Here is a 16,092-nt window from a genome sequence, read left to right on the forward strand (position 1 = left end):
AGCCTTTCTTTCCCGCCTGCAGAAAGTTCTTAAGTTCCCTGGGGAGGCCCGTTCGTGGTAGGGGAAAGGGAACCCAGCTTTCCTTCCCTTCTTCCCAAGAACCTCGTAAAGAGATGAACAATCCTTTCCAAAGGAGTGCCAGAGCCACGCAAACCAGGTAAGCCTTCCCACGTGCATCCGAGGGGCTCCGGAGAGGCTGACCGCACACAGAGCGGAGGAACGAACCCTCTGCCTCGGACTGCCTAGGTGGGTGTGTCCACTACAGAGGCCCCGCCCCCTCGAGCACGTCGCGCGGGCCGCACGGGCGGGGCGAGGGAACAAGCAAGAAAGGGCGGGGGAGTGAGTGGTGTGGGTGTGCTCGTGCCCGAGCGCTCGCGCCTGGCGTGTGGGCGGCGGCGCGCCCGTGCACGCGCAGGGGAGAGGCCAGCCCCGGCGGCCGTTGTGGGGTTCGACTGGAGGGGCGGGGGAGTCACCTGCGAGCGGCTGTGCCGGTCGTCCGCCCGCCCGCCGCGTCCGGATCGCGCCGCCTGCGCGGGGCCGCTGGCTGCACACACCCTGGGAGACTGGGGCGGAGGAACGGGCAGAGTCCGCGCCCGGCGCCCGGGACGACGAGGAGTCGGACCTTCGCTGCCGTCGCCGCCGCCCGCGCCCGGCCGGGTAGGTGAAGCCCGAGGTTGGTTGTGCGCCCGTCCCTGGCGGGCCGGGAGAGGAGAAGCGAAACTTTCCGGCGCTTGCCTCCGCGGTCTCCGGGCCGTCTGCGGCGCGGGGAGGTGTCGTCGTCGCGGGCGGCGGCCGACGCCATGTTGGGGTCTGTGAGAAACGGGGCGCTCCCGGGCCGCTCCCGGGCCGCTCCCCGCGCTGGCGTTGGCCCGCGGGCGCCGGCAGCGAGCCTCGCCCTCCCGTAGAACACAGCCGCCTGCGCCCGCGGGCTCGGGGGCCGTCCGGAGGGTCCGCGCTGGTGCCTGCCGGGGCCGCGGGACCGGGGGCGGGGGGCGGGCCGAGGCACCAGCGGGGCCCCGAGGTCCGGCGAGAAGAGAAGTTGCGGGGCGTGAGGACTGGGGTCCGGTTCGCGGCCGGTGGCGTCCTGGGGCCCCAACGTTTTTCTTTCCGAAAAGTTTGCAGTGTCTGGGCATTAGGGACGTTGTAAGTTGAACAGCATATTTTTATGTGACTTGGCAAAATACGGCACCGCAGAATTTGCTCGGATAGAAGCGTTGGCTCCAACGCATTGTTTATGTCGAGTCTTTTAAAGTTGTATGGTCTGCCGAATTTATTTTTTCTTTTTAAAATGTTACGGAGGGCCAACAGCTTGCTGCTCATGTTGCTTGAATTCCCTTGTGTGTTCTTTCATCATAGCAATCACTTGTGAGTGTGCGATGGCAATGGTAGTATTAAGGTTACAGATAACTAAGCCCTTTTGTAAGACTCACAAAGTATGTAAGTTGTTAAATAGCTTCTTTGTTGTGTTTTATAGTTCGTTACAGAGGAGACTAAAGAAAGACTTACGAACTTTGAGAGACTTACGGGCATGTGTCATAAGGTGAAGTGATCTTGCCATTACGAAGTTTTTTTTCTCCTTTTCATTTTTTAAAGGTGCATGCCTGCCATGTTTTGAGCATTTACCTTTTTTTCTGTATTCTCGTGGCTCACGGGGTCCTCAGGTTAATTCAGTATTAACGAAGGCTTCTATTTTTAATCTGTTTGGGTCCTGACGGCGCTGGAGGTGAATGGTATTAAGTTTCTGTCCTTAATTGGAAAGCACATGCTATCGCCTCAAAAAATAAAACTGGTGTACTCACCAAGGCATCAGAGATTCAGCTTGAATTACCCCAGTAAATGAATGTAAATTGATATTTTTAAACAGAGGCATCTTAGCTTTAAAATTCTGTTAAATGAACTGAGGGGACTCTTAACCACAAGTAAGATAAACCCTAAATCATGTCTTGGAGAATTTCTTTTCTTAATCTAGAGGTAAAGATAGTTTCTGCTCAGATTTGGTTGCTAATTTCCTTAGTTCTTAAAAAAAAAAAAAAAATCCTTTTTGTTTTGCTTCACTGTCAAGTAAACACCATTATACACATTTGTTTTTCTGGATGAAGAATTAACCTAGAAATGAGGTGACTTAATTAACTTCACAGGTCTAGCAACCAAACTGGTATTTAACTGAGGTCTTTAGGATTCTGAAGCCTTCTTGTTTTTCTTATAGCATAACTTTGTAGAATCCATAACTCACAGTTGTGGAGCAATCTCTGTCCACCCTGTCTCCTCTGTCTTTGCTGCTCTTCTTGATTTTAGTTCTTCAGTATACTTATTTCCTAGAAAGCTGACTGACAGGGGTTCTTGTGGTGAAATTTTCACTCGAGCCTAACTTTTTGAAACCTTTCCTATGCTGTTCTCCTTACCACACTGCCCTTTTCTCCCCAAGAATAAATCACTTATCACATTGCATTCCAATAAATATTACATTGATCTGTCTTGGCACCTCCTTGACCACAGACACCGCACGGAATCTGATTTACATCTTCATCCCCCAGTGTGCCGAGAACACAGCAGATGCTCACTCAGTAAAGGTTTGAATGGACGAAGACACATATGTCCCATATAAATGTACTTCGTGAATTTCTTATTAAATTGCCCTTTGCATGGGCATAGAAGTTAAATCTTCTCTAATGCCTCTTTCTTTCTTTTTTTCTTTCTTTCGGAATTTGTTAACTCAAATTTTGGCCTAGGGATACAGAACTTGAATGTTTATGAAATTTCCATGTAGATAATGGGCTGAAGTATAATCAACAAAGAAGAAGCAGTGTGTCAGCAAAAGAATAATCATTTTAAAGTGTAAAATAGAGATAATGCCTGATAAATTTGAAGGTCATGTTTATACATTGAAGCTCTTTGGTAGAGCAACTCTCATTTCTCTGTCAATTTTTCAGAATTGTCTTAAAATTTTGGTTTGGAATGCCTTACTCAATGCAAAGCATTTAAAAATTGCTTTTCTATTGATAAGCTTATCTTTGAGAACTGGCTTTGTATGCCAGCTGCATGCTTAATAGCAATGTTCTTGTTGGCTTAACTGAATAAAGTATATATGTAGATACACTTTCAGAGTGCTGTTTCAAGTTGCAGATCTCTCTAGGTGAAGGTGTTTAGTAATTCTATAATGAAATTACTGTAGAATTTGGGGTCAATTTTCTGCCCCCATCCAAAGTAACTTTCTCTCCAATTGATCCATAAACCACAAACTGGTATGCTCAATTTGGGAGGCATTCAAGTAGTTGCTGTGAGTGCTAGAGAAAGCAGGTTGCTTATATGATAGACTTGAACAAATAACCAACAAATTTGAATTCTAGCTCTCCTCCTTACTAGCTTGTGACTCCTGAACAAGTTGCTTCATTTCTCTAAACTACACTGGACTCATTTTTGAAATGGACACAAATATTGCCTCAAAGAGTTGTGAGGATCTACTAAAATATGTTTGTGAAAGTGCCTGGTGCATGATAGTAAGTTATATTAGCAAATGAACAAAGTGGCTGTCATTTACATAGAATCATAGAATTTTAAAAGGAAGCAACCTTTAGAAATAGGCAGTTTAGTTCTCAGCCTTGCCGGCACATTAGGATTCCCTGAGGAGCTTCTTAAAAATACTGATGCCTGAACTCCACCCTAGAACAAATCAGAATTACTGGGTTTGGGGTCAGGCATAGGTAGTTTCGTCTGTTTTTGTTTGTTTGTTTGTTTTGTTTTTTTTAAACCACCTGTGATTTTAATGTTCAGTCAGAGTTTGAGAATCATTGATTTAATTCATTATCCCATCTCCTTATTCTCTTCATTTTGTGGTTGAATAAAATGCAGAGAGAAGTGCCACCCAGATTCCTATCTCTCAGGCTGAAAAGGATGTATCTGAGTCAAAGGAAACTAAAGGATTACAGAGGTTAAAGTAACAGTTATAGTCATTTCAGACCATAAAGGTGGGCCACATTTGTAACTACAGTTCACTAACTCCAGTGACCTTCACCTCTACTCTGCATCAGTAACCTGTGTGGACGACTGAGTTACTTAACCTTGTCATCATCCTTAACTACCTCAAGTCTTAAAATCACCAGAGGTGATGATGATTCAAGAGCCCGTGTTTCTGTTTCTGTTTTCCATCATACCTGATGAACCAACCAGCTTTGTGTCCTCATTGTCACCTCCCAGGCTGTTATTTTTCTTCCTTCTTTCCAGTGCTGAACCTTGTAGTTCATATTCTGTGAACTCACTAGCACCTCATATTCTTCTCCTTGACCTTTGCTGTGTATAACTGGTCAATTTTCAACCTGTAAATACCGCCATTTCCTTTTTCTGCCTAGCACTCCTGATAAAAGTCACAGCTTTGGTAACTGTTAAATATTTCTTTTCCAGCTGCCTGTGTACTAGTTGCTTTCTAATCCTTTTCTCATCCCAAAGTTGACTCATTTTCTCTGTTGTGTTTTTACTTTAACTCAGGTTGCTAACCCCAATCTTGAAATTGTTGACTCTTAGAGATGAACATGCTTCCTTCTAATATGATTAAGATTTTGCGATATGAATTTTCTATTTTCCTCTTTGTATCAACTTTTTCATCTTTTTTTCTTTACATTTTTTGTAAGTGGAGCTATCCTTTTTTTTTTTTAATTTTTTAAAAAAATATTTTTATCGGGGCGCCTGGGTGGCGCAGTCGGTTAGGCGTCCGACTTCAGCCAGGTCACGATCTCGCGGTCCGTGAGTTCGAGCCCCGCATCAGGCTCTGGGCTGATGGCTCGGAGCCTGGAGCCTGTTTCCGATTCTGTGTCTCCCTCTCTCTCTGCCCCTCCCCCGTTCATGCTCTGTCTCTCTCTGTCCCAAAAATGAATAAACGTTGAAAAAAAAAAAAAAAAAAATATTTTTATCTATTTTTGAGACAGAGAGAGACAGAACCTGAGCAGGGGAGGGGCAGAGAGAGAGGGAGACACAGAATCCGAAGCAAGCTCCAGGCTCTGAGCTGTCAGCACAGAGCCCAACGTGGGGCTCAAACTCACAGACTGTGAGATCGTGACCTGAGCCGAAGTCGGACGCTTAACTGACTGAGCCACCCAGGTGCCCCTATCCTTAATTCTTTATACTTGTTTAATTTAACAGTAGTTGGGGGGGGAATTAAAAAGATTTTTTTTTTTAATCAATTGTACCTATAACTTTGCATTTTTTTTTTACACCTGATTTTTTCTACATGTTCTTTGCGTTTTGTTACTTAAGAAGGTTTATTCTTTTTTTTTTTTTTTAAATCAGAGAATATGTGCTCATTATAAAAATAATTAGGCAGTACAGGAGTGCCTGGGGGGGCTCATTGGATTAAGCGTCCGACTTTGGCTCAGGTCATGATATCACGGTTCATGAGTTTGAGCCCCCCGCATTGGGCTCCACACTGACAGCTCTGAGCCTGGAGCCTGCTTTGGACTCTGTCTCCCTCTCTCTCTCTCCCCCTCCCTCACTCGCACTTTGTCTCTCTCTCAAAATAAATAAAAACATTAAAAAAATAACAATTGGGCAATATAAGCATATTTTACCCTAGTGCTCAGAGACAACCTATACTAAATTTTTGATGTGTATTTTCTAGACTTAAAAAGAAAAAAGTTTATATGTGCTGTTTAGAAACCTTTATTTAATAAACTGCCTTATTTAACAACTTTCCACATTAAATATTAATCTCTGTTCTGTCAAAAAAATCCGTTATATAGATAATGGCATTATTTACTTAACCAGTCTCCTATTGTTGAATGTTTAGGTTATTTCTGACTTTTCAACATTACTAAGACAAAGCCACAGTATGTGAATAACTTTGTACGATGATTTAAATTTTTTTGCATATATACTTGGAAATAGATTTTTTGTGTAAACTTTCTTTTTTTTTTTTTTTTTTAATTTTTAATGTTTATTTATTTTTGAGACAGAGAGAGACAGAGCATGAACAGGGGAGGGTCAGAGAGAGAGGGAGACACAGAATCTGAAACAGGCTCCGGGCTCCGAGCTGTCAGCACAGAGCCCGACGCGGGGCTTGAACTCACGGACCGGACCGCGAGATCATGACCTGGGCTGAAGTCGGACGCTCAACCGACTGAGCCACCCAGGCGCCCCGATTGTGTAAACTTTCTAAAGTGCTTCTGTTGCCAAAAATGGCATTCAGAAAAGTTGTTCCAGTGTGTTTTGTCAAGAATATGAGTGCCCATTTTCCCCATATCATGGAGAGGTGAATAATACATCATTTCCCTTTTTATTTCTTTGATTAGCACTGAGAACCAACATTTTTCTATTTACTGGTCATTTTTATTTGTTTTGGAAATTGCCATTTGTATCTTACCCATTTTTCTTTGGGGATATTTTACTTTTTTCTTATTGATTTAATTACATGGGCCCTTTGTATCTTAAAAATGTTGACCCTTTGTCATAGGTTACAGATATTTTTCTTAACATTAATGCTTTTTCCTTTCAATGTTGAAGTTTTAAAATTTTATGTGGTAAATGTTTTCTTTTAAGATATTTGGCTTTTCATGTTACATTTAACCATTCCTGTCTATGGCTAGGAATTTAGATTCCATTTTCACTATTAGAGTTAATGCCAGAGGGAAAATTTTTTATGCACAGATGTGTGCCCCTCCCCCTGCCCTCCTCAAGAGTTTCTTTCTCAGGATAAATTTCTGTGATTAAAAATTCCAGTGTCAAAGGGCATTGCTTTCTGAAGTATTTTATTATTATACATCACCATTAGTCCTCGATTTGTCCACATGTTTCACTGCTTATTGTGGCCTTTTGGCACAATAAGGTTGTTTAGTCTGTGAGGCTTGTGAGACATGTGCAATTATGTTGAAAAGGTGCTTTGTGCTCTCTTTTCTCCCCTTCTCTTGCTTCTCTCTAGGTGTTCCTAAGAGGTCAGTCCTTTGCACTCTTCTTTCTTCCAGAGTATCAGTCAGTATCTCTACATGAATGACTACTCCATCTTTTTAGTCCTGGAGCTCCCTGCTCATCCTAGCATTTGTTTGTCTGACAGATGTCTGTCTTGTGGATATGCTAAAGGTACTTCAAGATAAATATGTCCCAAACTGATTTCTTGTCCCTCCTAAAGCAAAACCAGCACCTGCCAGTGGCTTATGCTTAGACCTTTGAAGTCATCTTTCACTCACTTTTCATCCACATATTCAGTTGGTCTCTAAATCCTGTCCTCTATACCTCACTAATTCTCTCTTCCCCTTCTGCTCTTAATTATTGTGACTCAGGCTTTTGTTACTTTTCTGGGTTTTTGGGTTTTTTTGTTTGCCTTCAGTCTAGTTTCAGGAGTCTCTCCAGTCCATCCTGTGTACTGCTCTTGTATATGGATTGATATTTTCCTATTTGAAGGCCTTAATCTTCCTGTTGCCTGTATAATAAAGTCTAAACTGTTCAATCTGATACTTCCTTTTCTTTGCTGTTTGCTTTTCCCTTTCTTACCAGATTTCTATTCAACCACTGTACTTTCTCCTGGCCCTACCCCCTTTATTATGGACTCAACTGTTTCTTCTCTGGGGAAAATGTTTGTACATCATCGTCCCCCTTGTCTTCCTCTCTCCCTCTCCCCCAAATAGTTTGACCTACTATTGCTTTAAGGCCCAGCTTGAATTTCTAGTCATTATAGAGTTGTTTCTAGATGTTCCCCCTGTCTACAGTTATCTCCCAACTAAACTTTTTGGCCCTGGGCTTCATCACTCTTAATTTTTTAAAAATATTTTTAGTTTGTTCTCCTCTGCTCCTTTTTTTTTTTTTTTTTTATAATGTTTAGTATTTAGTTTTGAGAGAGAGAGACAGCATGAGCGGGGAAGGGCCACAGAGAGGGGGAGACACAGAATCTGAAGCAGACTCCCAGGCTCTGAACTGTCAGCACAGAGCCCAATGCAGGGCTTATACTCACAAGCCGTGAGATCATGACCTGAGCCAAAGCCAGACATTTAACCGACCGAGCCACCCAGGCGCCTCTAGTTTTGAGTGCTTCTTTTATCACTACTTTGTACAAAGTAAGGGTCAATAAATGTTTGCTACTACTTCATGTTTATTGAAAGTTAATACTAGTTTTACCAGCTTCCTCGCTGCTTAGACCAAAAATCTGTGGAGTTAGTTTCAGCTTTATTCTTCCATATCTAGTCAGTCATAGCAATCCTGGACCTGATCTCTATTCTTTCTTTTTCTGTTGCAAACTTCACTCTTATCAATTCTTATCAGACCACTCCTTCCAAAAGCTTCAGAAAAAACTGTCAGGAACAAACAAAAACTCATCGTAGTCTTATTTTTTTCTCTCCCCATTTTTCTACTAAATGTCTCTGTCTAGCCTCTGCTGCAGATGTACATGTGAATTTCTGTCTTATTTTATTTATAATGTTTATTTTTAAGAGAGAGACAGAGTGGAGCAGGGGAAGGGCAGAAAGAGGGGAAGATACAGAATCTGAAGCAGGCTCCAGGCTCCAAGCTGTCCACACAGAGCCCAAAGTGGGGCTCAAACTCACGAACCGTGAGATCATGACCAGAGCTGAAGACAGACGCTCAACAAAACTGAGCCACTCAGGCACCGCACATGTGACTTTTTTTTTTGAAACATATTTTCCTGTAGAGCTTTGTGCCTTTACCATTGTTTTACCTTCTGAGGTTCCACATACTGTTCACACCTATTTCAAGTGTTCAGATGCTACATTCTTTAAGCCATATCTTCACTCTTCCTTTTTTGCTTCCTTACCACTTTATTATTTTGATCACAGTATTTATCTTATTGTGCTTTTCATTAAAATTTTGTGGTAATGTGTCTTGATTCCCAGCATCTCATTCATTCTTTCCCTCTGACACAAAGCATAAAGCCTTGAATGTGGTGAGCAGATTATAACTGCTTTGAAAAATACTAAAGAAAATTTATTAGGGATGTGATGGAATAATCAACTCCACAGTAGTATTTTAGTTGAGCTTTACTAGCTTTGTTTTTCAATATTATACGGTGGGTTTTTTGTTGTTGTTGTTTTCAGCAGTCAGCACTGTACAGCTGCCCCTGTACAAATACTTTTTGAAATGATGCACTTTTTTATCTGGATTTTGTTGATGGTAAAAATATGCACACATCATCATTTTTTGTTTGCTAACTAAACAGCTGTGCTTCTTGGCAAGAGAAGAAATAATTTTTATATATTATCATGAGATTGAGATTTTTTTAAAACAGGATCTGCCATGCTCAATACTTAGAATTTATAATTAGATGCTAGCTGAATGGACCTGAACATTTGCTTGTAAATTTAAAATCTGTGGGTCTAGTGAAGCAGTTGATGTATAGGGTGTGGTTCCTGTTTTCTGTGAATATTAGTTCAGATGTCAAAAATGAAGTCTTTGATTTTCTTCAAACTCTAGGTTGAGAAGCTTCTGCCACTTTTAACTGCTGGTTATACTCACCTCAGTCCAGATTGATGGCATATATATGCAAGCATTTTTGTAAGTGTTTTGGGGAATACAAAATTGTAGGAAATAATATTCTTGCTTCTAGGAACCTCCAAATATTTTAGGGAAAAGTAGGTATATAAATCTTTATGAAACCTGATAGAACATAAAGTGCCATGAAGTGGTACAGATAAAATGATAGGAGAATTTAAAGATGAAACAATATCTCTGGGTATGAAGCTACTGAGCTGACTACATCTTGAAGAATTGGTAAGATTTCAGAATGGCAGGGGAGAGGGGCACATATTGGGCTCAGAGGTAGGTGAGGAAGCCAGAGTATATTCTGGGAACAGGTGGTAATCTGGTTTGATTATAATAGAACATATAGAAAGAGGTAAAACTAGAAAAATAGACTGGGGACAAGCTTAGGCATGACTGATGGGCTTTGAATGCCAGGTTAAAGATTTTAGATTTGATTTGGTTGGCCAGGGAACCTTTGGTTTTTGAATGAGGAGTTAACCTGATTATAGTATAGTTAAAGAATATTAATCTTGCCTTGGGTTATATGGCTTAAATGCTAGTTAAAGTCTAGAGGTCTTGTTTAAAACTTGAGGTCCATATTCTTCCTTCTATCTCCAACTTTTCTAAAGATCTTTTGTAACTCCCAGTGTCTTTATTCTGTTTTTCCAATTTTTTAAAAATTCTCAACTATGACTTAGTTCTTACACACCATGGTGAATTTCTCTACCAAGCCTAACCTGTTTGAAATTGCCTTTACTGACACCCTAAAGTAGTCACAGCTTTTACTTTTTACTCCCTTATAGTATTTGAATGATTATTTTTAGCATTTTAATACTTATTACCATATTTCGGTTCTTTCCCTCAGTGGCTTTCCCCAAATACATAATAAGGTCCACATAAATTAAATATTTCTATAATGTTTATTTCTGAAGGTAACAATGTATATTAGAAAAAAATTGCATTTTTATAAAAACTAGTTGTGAGACCATGGGAAAATTGTTTAACTATACATGACTCTATTTTTTTGTAAAACGTATATAATTACCACTTAACAAAATTTAGATCATTAAAACAGTAAAATGTGGAAATGCCTAACACTTGTATAGGTGTTGAGTACATGTTAACTTTTCTTTTTTCCTTTTCTCGCTAAGCCTGTAGAATAATGCATTTGAGTCTGCTCTTCAGTAATGGGCAGATTTGGTGCCTAGAGGAGACTTAAAAAATTACTGTGGCTTCTCTGTATATGTGGTTTAAAATTTTGGTTTCAGTTCCTTTCAACTCAGCTTTATATGAGTTTAAAATTAAAATACAAAAGCTTGTCCCTCTTTTTCTTATCTAAGAAATATACTTTTTAAAAAATCATTACTAATTTCTGTAATATGTTGTGGAAGAGTGTTCAAGATGCTGGCATAGGAACTCCCTCCTCCAATGGACACATCAAATCTACAGCTACCTATGGAACAGTTTCCTCTGATTAAAACTTGAAAACTAGCCGAACAACTCCTTCACAACAAACTGTTAAAAGGACCACATTGAGACAGGTAGAAAAGACAGAGATACAATCTTGCCAAAAACTCCACCCTCAGTTGGGATGGATCTCACAAATGGAGCTTCTCCCTGAGGAGCCAGGGGGTTCTGCCTTGATAAAGTAATGGTCATAAAGATGCTCACTGAACTTGGGAGAAGAATGAACCCAGTGAAGACTTCAGATCTAGAGAAGAAAGTACTAAACAAGTCACAGAACTGAAGAATACAATAAGTGGACTGAAAAAATACTCTAGAGCTGTTCAGCAGCAGACTAGATGAAGCAGAAGAAGGGATCAGTAGTCTAGAAGTCAGGGGAGTGTATAACTCACCCCCACACAGCAGCAAAAAGAAAAAAGAATTCTAAAAAATAAAGATAGTTTAAAGGACCTATTGGATAATATCAGGCAGAATAGCATTTGCATTATCAGGGTCCCAGAAGGAGAAGAAAAGAGAGAAAACTTATTTGAAGTAATGGCTGAAAACTTTCCTAACCTGGGAATGAAACAGACATTCAGGTCAGGCAAGCCCAGAGAGTTCCAAATGAGATGAACCCCAAAAGATCCACACCAAGACATATTGTAATTAAAATGTTTGGGGTACCTGGGTGGCTCAGTTAAAGCATCTGACTTCAGCTCAGGTCATGATCTCCCTGTTCATTAGTTCAAGCCCCACATCAGGCTATCTGCTATCAGCGTAGAGCCTGCTTCAAATCCTCTTCCCCTTTCTCTCTCTGCCCTTACCCCACTCAAGTGCACTGTCTCTCTCTCAAAAATAAGTATAAATTAATAAGTAAAATGTAAAAAATTAGAGCACCTTAAAAGCAGCAAGAGAAAAAACAACTGGTAACAAAAGAAGGCACTGTCAGAGTATTTTTCAGTAGAAGCTTTGCACACCAGAGGGGAATGTGGCACAGTGTGTTCCACATGCCGAAAGGTAGTAGTAACTTTCAACGAAGAATGCTCTACTGGCAAGGTTATCATTCAGAATTGAAGGAGAGAGGTTTTCCAGATAAGCAAAAGCCTGGAACCTGCTTCAGATTCTGTATCTCCCTCTCTCTCTCTGACCCTCCCCCATTCGTAGTCTCTCTCAAAAATAAATAAAAACATTTAAAAAAATTTTAATAAAAAGAACATCCTATCAAAGAATGAATGGGTTAATGAGGAAATTAAAAAGTACATGGAAGCCAATGAAAATGATAACATGACAGCCCAAAACTTGTGGGATGCAGCAAAAGCAGTCATAAGGGGGAAATATATGGCAATCCAGCCCTTCCTAAAGAAGAAAAAAGGTCTCAGATACACAATCTAACCTTACACCTCAAAGAGTTGGAAAAAGAACAGCAAATAATACTCCAAACCAGCAGAAGACAGGAAATAATAAAGATTAGAGCAGAAATCAATGCTATCAAAATTTTTAAAAACCAGTAGAACAGATCAGTGAAACCAGAAGCTGGTTCTTTGAAAGAATTCACATGGGGCGCCTGGGTGGCGCAGTCGGTTAAGCGTTTGACTTCAGCCAGGTCACGATCTCGCGGTCCGTGAGTTCGAGCCCCGCGTCAGGCTCTGGGCTGATGGCTCAGAGCCTGGAGCCTGTTTCCGATTCTGTGTCTCCCTCTCTCTCTGCCCCTCCCCCGTTCATGCTCTGTCTCTCTCTGTCCCAAAAAATAAATAAACGTTGAAAAAAAATTTTTTGAAAGAATTCACAAAATTGATAAACCACTGGCCAGTTTGGTCGAAAAGAAAAAGGAAAGGACCCAAATAAAATCAAGAATGAAAGAGGAGAGATCATAACCAACACTGCAGAAATACAATAATAAGAGAATATTGTGAGCAACTATATGCCAATAAAATGGGCAATCTGGAAGAAATGGACAAATTCCTAGAAACATATAAACTACCAAAACTGAAACAGAAAGAAAATTTGAACAGACCCATAACCAGTAAAGAAATTGAATCCATAATCAAAAATCTCCCAACAAACAAGAATCCAGGACTGATTGGCTTCCCAGGGAAATTCAAACATTTAAGGAAGAGTTAACACCTATTCTCTTGAAGATGTTCCAAAAAATAGAAATGGAAGGAAAACTTCCAAACTTGTTCTTTGAGGCCAACATTACCTTGATTCCAAAACCAGACAAAAACTCCACTAAAAAGGAGAACTATAGACCAGTTTCCCTGATGAACATGGATGCAGAAATTCTCAACAAGATACTAGCCAACCAGATCCAATAATACTTTAAAAGAATTATTCACGATGATCAAGTGGGACTTACACTTGGGATTTAGGGCTGGTTCAGTATCCACAAATCAATCAATATGATACATCACATTAATAAAAGAAAGGACAAGAACCACATGATCCTCTCAATAGATACAGAGAAAACATTTGACAAAATACAGCATCCTTTCATAATAAAAACCATCAAGAAAGTAGGGATAGAAGATCATACCTCAAGGGGGCACCTGGGTGGCTCAGTAGGTTGGGCATCTGACTTCGGCTCAGGTCATGATCTCGCAGTTTGTGAGTTTGAGCCTCACGTCGGGCTCTGTGCTGACAGCTCAGAGCCTGGAGCCTGCTTCAGATTCTGTGTCTCCCTCTCTCTCTGCCCCTTCCCTGCTCACACTCTGTCTGTCTCTCCTTCAAAAATAAATAAACATTAAAAAAAATTTAAGAAGATCATACCTCAAGATCATAAAAGCCATATGTGAAAGATCCACCACTAATATCATTCTCAGTGGGGAAAAACAGCTTCCCCCCTAAGGTCAGGAACACGACAGGCTGTCCACTCTCAACACTGTTATTCAACATAATATTGGAAGTCCTAGCCTCAGCAGTCAGACAACACAAAGAAATAAAAGGCATCCCAGTTGGCAAGGAGGAAGTCAAACTTTCACTGTTTACAGACAACATGATACTCTATATGGAAAATCCAAAAGATTCCACCAAAAAACTGCTAGAACTGATCCATGAATTCAGCAAAGTCGCAGGATATAAAATCAATGCACAAAAATCGGTTACATTTCTATACACCAATAATGAAGCAGCAGAAAGAGAAATCAAAGAATCGATCCCATTTACATTTGCACCAAAACCCATAAAATAACTAGGAATAAACCTAGCCAAAGAGATGAAAAAGCTACACATTGAAAACTATAGCAAGCTAGTTGAAAGAAGTTGAAGAAGACACCAAAAAATGAAAAAAATATTCCATGCTCATGGATTGGAAGAGAAAATATTGTTAAAATGTCAATACTTCTCAAAGCAATCTACACATTCAATGCAATTTCTATCAAAATAACACCGGAATTCTTCACAGAATTAGAACAAACAGTCCTAAAATTTGTATGGAACTAGAAAAGACCCCAAATACCCAAAGCGATCCTGAAAACAAAAACGAAAGCTGGAAGCATCACAATTCTGGACTTCAAGTTGTATTACAAAGCTGTAATCATCAAGGCAGAATGGTACTGGCACAAAAACAGACACTTAGATCAGTGAAACAAAATAGAGAACCCAGAAATTGACCCACAAACATATGGCCAACTAATCTTTGACAAAACAGGAAAGAATATCCAGTGGAATAAAGACAGTTTCTTCAGCAAATTGTGTTGGGAAAACTAGACAGCAACATCAGAAGGATGAACCTGGACCACTTTCTTATACCATACGCAAAAATAAACTCAAAATGGAGGAAAGACCTAAATGTAAGACAGGAAGCCATCAGAATCCTAGAGGAGAAAGTAGGCAAAAACCTCTTTAACCTTGGCCACAGCAACTTCTTACTCAAAATGTCTCTGGAGGCAAGGGAAACAAAAGCAAAAATGAACTATTGGGACCTCATCAAGATAAAAAGCTTCTGCACGGTGAAGGAAACAATCAGCAAAAGTAAAAGGGATCCGACAGAATGGGTGAAGTTATTTGCAAATGACATATCGGACAAAGGGTTAGTATCCGAAAACTAAAGAACTTATCAAAGTCAACACCTAAAAAAACAATAATCCAGTGAAGAAATGGGCAAAAGACATGAATAGACACTTTTCCAAAGAAAACATCCAGATGACAGACAACATGAAAAATGCTCAACATCATTCATCATCAGGGAAATACAAATCAAAACCACAATGAGGGGGTGCCTGGGTGGCTCAGTCAGTTAAGCCTCTGACTTGGGCTCAGGTCGTGATCTCATGGTTCATGGGTTCAAGCCCTGCATTGGGCTCTGCTGACAGCTCAAAGCCTAGAGCCTGCTTTGGATTTGGTGTCTCTGCCTCTCTCTGCCCCTCCCCTGCTCATGCTCTGTCTCTCTCTCAAACATAAATAAACATTAAAAGAATAATAAAAAACCACAATGAGATACCACATCAAACCAGTCAGAATGACTAAAATCAACAAACTCTGGCAATGACAGATATTGACAAGGATGCAGAGAAAGAGGAACCTTTTTGCACCATTGGTGGAAATGCAAACTGGTACAACCACTCTGGAAAACCATATGGAGGTTCCTCAAAAAATTAAAAATAGAACTACCTTACAAACCAGCAATTGCATTACTAGGTATTTGTCCAAAAGATACAGGTGTGCTGTTTCAAAGGGGCATATGCATCCCAATGTTTATAGCGGCACTATTGGCAATAGCCCAAGTATGGAAAGATCCTAAATGTCCATTGACAGATGAATGGATAAAGAAGATGTGTGTGTATACACACACACACACACACACACACACACACACACACACACACACACAATGGAGTATTATTCGGCAATGAAAAAGAATGAAATCTTGCCATTTGCAACAATGTGGATGGAACTAGAGTGTATTACGCTAAGCGAAATAAGTCAGAGAAAGACAAATATATGACTTCACTCACATGTGGAATTTAAACAGATGTGGAATTAAACATATGTGGATACAAAAATGAATATAAGGGAAGGAAAGCAAAAATATAAAAACAGGGAGGAAGACTAAACATAAGAGACTCTTAAATATAGAGAACAAACTGAGGATTGCTGGAGGGGTTGTGGTGGGGATGGGCTAAATGGGCAAGGGGCATTAGGAAAGACACTTGCTGGGATGAGCACTGGGTGTTATACATAGGGAATGAATCACTGGATTCT

At 40.5% G+C, this 16,092-nt stretch overlaps 1 protein-coding gene across 4 annotated transcripts in view; it reads left to right on the forward strand.

Moving 5' to 3' along the window:
- Positions 1 to 16,092, forward strand: part of PLEKHF2 (pleckstrin homology and FYVE domain containing 2) — a 28,802-nt gene continuing 12,710 nt past the window's right edge. The window contains exon 1 of one of the 4 annotated variants that reach the window (XM_045454172.1): positions 1 to 157. The gene's annotated coding sequence lies outside the window, so the exon portion shown is untranslated. Of the gene's footprint in view, positions 158 to 549; positions 674 to 1,030; positions 1,144 to 16,092 lie in introns of those variants that run through there. The other 3 variants (XM_045454169.1, XM_045454171.1, XM_045454174.1) reach the window with 3 other exon arrangements.

Source organism: Leopardus geoffroyi, chromosome C3 (assembly GCF_018350155.1).
Source record: "Leopardus geoffroyi isolate Oge1 chromosome C3, O.geoffroyi_Oge1_pat1.0, whole genome shotgun sequence".
Taxonomy (NCBI): Eukaryota; Metazoa; Chordata; class Mammalia; order Carnivora; family Felidae; genus Leopardus; species Leopardus geoffroyi.